The 4600-nt window shown below is 38.9% G+C and overlaps 1 long non-coding RNA gene across 1 annotated transcript; it reads left to right on the plus strand.

The window, feature by feature from the left end:
- Positions 1-2024: 2024 nt before the first annotated feature.
- Positions 2025-3944, plus strand: LOC113625774 (uncharacterized). Its single transcript, XR_003434848.1, has 2 exons — positions 2025-2708; positions 2792-3944. It is a non-coding gene; the product is annotated as an uncharacterized LOC113625774 (long non-coding RNA).
- The last annotated feature ends 656 nt before the right edge of the window (positions 3945-4600 follow it).

Raw genomic sequence — 4600 nt, forward strand, 5'->3', positions numbered from 1 at the left:
AAGACGGTGTTTTGTCACAGTTCAGCTCTATCTCTTAATTGATGAGATTTTTGTAAAAATCTTTAGACTAATTTTGACTGTAGCATAATAGTCTAAATATATTTCATCGGGGTCAAAATAATTCAGTCAGTAAGAGAAAGCATTTTAAAATAATTTTTATTTTAGAATAGACAGATCTACAGAAAAGTTGAGAAGGTAGTATAGAGTTCCCATACATCCCAGGCTCACCTTCCCATCATTAACATCTTCTGTTACTAGGGCACATTTGTCACAGTGAGTGAACCAATACTGATGCATTGTCATTAACTAAAGTCCACAGTTTGTTCCTGTTTCCTTAGTTCTTACCAATCCCATCCTGGATTCCCTGTTACAAGGCGTCATCATATCCACTGAGGGTCCTCTGGACTAGGACAGTTTCTCAGACTTGAGACTCGTTCCTAAATGCAGAATCTTAGCTTTTCCTCTCTGTTCTCATTACCTACATATATTTAGGTAGTTTTATTTGTAGAGGGAGAGTTGATTGGAGACAAAGATGGGGAGAGGTAATTAATCCACTTCTCATTATGAAATCAGTCGGATAAATTAGCTAATGCCTTTTGGGAAAATCTTCAAAAACCAGGAAACAATGGTAGATTTAAGAGTACACTGGATGAATAATTTCCAGTGCCAGAGGGGAGATCACCTGGCACGTCCATTACCGTGGGGAAGATAAGGGTGTTTATTCACTTATGCAGGGACTATTTTCCTGGCCGGCGCTCACATGCCATTTTTCTGCCTTACAAGATAAAAAGAAACAGTTTGTGACCATTTTCTATTTAAACAGAAGTTTTAGGTATTAGATAAACACATGTACTAAGAGCACGTATACCCCCCGTGAATTTATTTAAGTGCCAAGGCAATTCTGAGTCATCCCAACCAATATCATTCCTTTTACTTAATAGAGGGGTTATCATTCCCCAGCGATGCTGAACGACGTTATTTTCCCAAGTAGGAGCTGTTACAGAAATGGCACTGGTTAAGAGCTTTGCTTCGTTCTCTTTCTCTTCACACTCATGTCATTCGTTTGTAATATTTTAGTCGTTCAAAATGATAAAAAAAAAAAACCTCTGCCTTCCTATATGAATCCTACTTTTCAATTAAGAAGGAGTATTGGCATGTCGAGTATTCAGGACGTATAATTTTCTAGTAAGGAGGTACAGTGAGTATCAAAAATCAAACGGGTTCTCCTTTTAACTTGTAATCTTGCTTTTAATCTTAAAACGGAGCCAAGTAAATTTGTCTGTTTGCTGAGTTAGAGTCCATTTCTGTAGATAGTTCGGATGGATAAGCAGTACTGCATAAACAATTATAATAATCTGAAAAACATTTGGACAGGCCCTTAATTTCACTCTAGGGGAAATTTGTTCTTGACAATTACCTTATTTTAAGCATGTGGAATCACGGCTTTTAGGGTGTGCTATTTGAAGTGGGAAAGCAGCTCTGGGTTGTCATGGAAATTTTGTGATGAGTGAATACATCCGCCGGGCGGGGAGATGGGTGTGAGCCGTTCTCTGTATCCCTTCATCCCTTCTGTGAGTCACTGACCGTTGAACAAACCTGGTTGGGTACCACACGTGGCTCTGGGCGTCCACTGAGGAGACACTCAGTGTGTGCTTTGGGTGACACATTCTGAGAGGGAGCCGTGTCCGTGCAAATAGAAGGGAATAAGACTTAGATTAACCAGTGATGTTAAAACTGAAGCGGTGTGGACAGGGGAGGGCGTGGGGCAACACTGTGCTCTCGGTGGGCGCTTTCCACACTGGCTGATTTGGGATCTGGGGGCAGGACCTGCATGAGGGGTCGGGGCACAGCTCAGCTGAGCACACACACGGGGCATAAAAGACTCAGATTGGTGGCGCAGCGGTTGAAAGTCTGCCTGCCGATGCAGGGGATACGGGTTCGTGCCCCGGTCTGGGAAGATCCCACATGCCCCGTGAGCCATGGCCTCTGAGCCAGCGCGTCCGGAGCCTGTGCTCCGCAACGGGAGAGGCCACGACAGTGAGAGGCCCGCGTACCGCAAAAAAAAAAAAAAGAGAAAAAAATTGAAAAAAAAAAACAAACCTCAGATTCCATCCTGGAAAGAGGATCACCTCCGTCGTCTTTGGAGTCGTGTTTACACATATGCTGTAGGTCTACATTTTACATCAGTTGATAGAATAGGAGTGTGTGGGAAAATATCTGAATCCATCGAAGGGAGAAACCCAGAGGGTCTGTGGGTGATCTTTTTCTCAGACTTACCCCTTTCTTCTCCCTGAAACATTCCAGTTCATACAAAATCTAATTTAGAATGAACTGGGTTTTTAAAAAAAGCAAAGCCAGTAGTTTTTCTAATGAAATCAACAAAGAAAAGGGAACAAAGGGTATGTTTAATATGATAATGGCATAACTATTTTTTGATTTTCACAGCAATTTAAATACAATTTATATACACTTCAAAGGCATTCTTATTTTGATGATAGTTTCTTACTTTCTTTAAGTAAACTTCTCTAAGAGTTAAAATCAGTATCATAGCCTTAACCATAGATTACTTGATCTCTTACTCAGATTTCTGATCACAGATACTGTCCATAAATGATGGACATCTAATTTCTGAGGTGGAACAGTTTTGAAAATGACTAGATCCTGAAAGATTTACCTGTTGGCTCTGACAGTTGCCATGTAAGGTCTAGGTGCTTGTTGGAACTCCATACACGATTCAGTGGTGCAGTGACGCAGTGTCACCAGCAGATTTGCTCTTCCACGTAAGGCCTAGGTGCTTGTTGGAACTCTGTCCACGATTCAGTGGTGCAGTGACGCAGTGTCACCAGCAGATTTGCTCTTCTAGCTATTAGTTTTCAACAGCTGGATCAAACCTGGGCAAAAAGCTTGGCAGGTACTGAAGTAATTCAAGGAAGGTGGCTCTGAGCAGTGGTAGGTATAAACTTAAAACACATGCACACAAGAGGTCTTGGAGACTGGATTTAGTAGCAAGTTGTTTGGATTATAAAACAGGTGTGGTAGGGTATCCAAGCTGGCAAAACTAGGAAACGGGCAACAGCTATTGTTGGTGTGATTCCAGCTCCTCTGAGAGCTGATTTCCTTCTTTCAGTGATATTTTCTAATTATTGCTGACATTCTCTCTTGATATTTCCCTCATATATATTCCATTCTTATCAATTCTTGTTAAAGTATTAACCAAATCTATGTATCAGACCAGACTTTCTGTGTTACAATTTCTCAGAGAATTGCAGATCATTTATATATCTCAGTCTGGACTCCCAGGAAACATGCATAATTGTTCCATAAAAATTTCTCCTTATACTCTATTCTTAAAATATTATCATTGGATTGATTAAAAAACAATTTTTGATGGTATGGTGATGTTCCGATTGTCTGATGATGTTCTGGTGGTACGACAATGCTGTGATGGTTAGTGGGCGTGTGTTGGTTGGAGTTGCTGCATTAGCTGGTGATGCTGTGATGGTTGGTGATGCTGAGATGCTGCTGCTGTGATGGCTGGTGATGCTGTGATGGCTGGTGATGCTGAGATGGTATAATGATGAATGCATGAGCGGTGATGCTGTGAGTTACCAGGTTACAAATGACTGGGTAGTGACTATATGTAACATTCAGGGTTGTGAGGGTAATAATGAATGGGTCAAAAATGACTTCTTGTTAAAAACATCTAATCAATTTCATGGAACACAGATCTTTGCCATAAAGAAGATGGCTCTCCAGGTGAAAATAGAAGTTAGGAAGATAGAGGCATAACATAGTATACTGCTGCCTTGGATGAATCTTTTCCAAAGGGCTCGTTTTTCTCTTCCTTAGGTTTCTGCGGATTTTAATCATGATGATACCATTTTGTCACAGCCCACCTGTATATCAAAAAGTACTTGCTTTGAATAAATACTACTTAAAAATTATAGCATTACTTTTTTACAGAAATGGGTGTCTAATGCAAATGTTTATTTTCAGTGCAATAATTGGCAATTAAAATATATTTGGGTATGCACTCGGATTTATTGCATTATGTTCTCCTATTAGATAAACCCATATGTTTTCAAATGACTGAAAGAGAGAGATCCTTAATACACATCCAAGATTGTATAATATATTTGTATTGAATAAAAGGTCTTCTAACAATGCAATTAAAAACTGTTCATTTCTTTTTTTGTTTTCATTGCAAAACTAGTTTTAGTATCAAAAAACAAAACATGGTAACAAATTCAACAAATTAAATGACCATCAGTAAGGAAAGAGTTAAATAAATTTTGATATATCCAAGCTGTGACATACTCTGCATCCAATAAAAACAATGGAATTAATCTATATGTCCTGACTAGAAAAGATGTTCTTAGCATGTGCATATGTTAAGCAATTACAAGTTGAGATCAAATATAGTCATATAATAATGGTTGTAAAACTGTTCATTTCTTAGGAAATTTAAATTACATGGTTTGTACCATACCTTACCAGGTAATTTTGTTTTTTTTTTTTTTTTTTGGTAATTTTGTTTTAATTTTTGTAAGCTTTGGGGCTTAATGTATCCCAACTCTGGAAGTGTCTTAAATTCAGAAAG

Source organism: Aethalodelphis obliquidens, unplaced genomic scaffold (assembly GCF_003676395.1).
Source record: "Aethalodelphis obliquidens isolate GAN/ISIS:26980383/991018 unplaced genomic scaffold, ASM367639v1 scaffold16, whole genome shotgun sequence".
In the NCBI taxonomy this organism is placed as follows: Eukaryota; Metazoa; Chordata; class Mammalia; order Artiodactyla; family Delphinidae; genus Aethalodelphis; species Aethalodelphis obliquidens.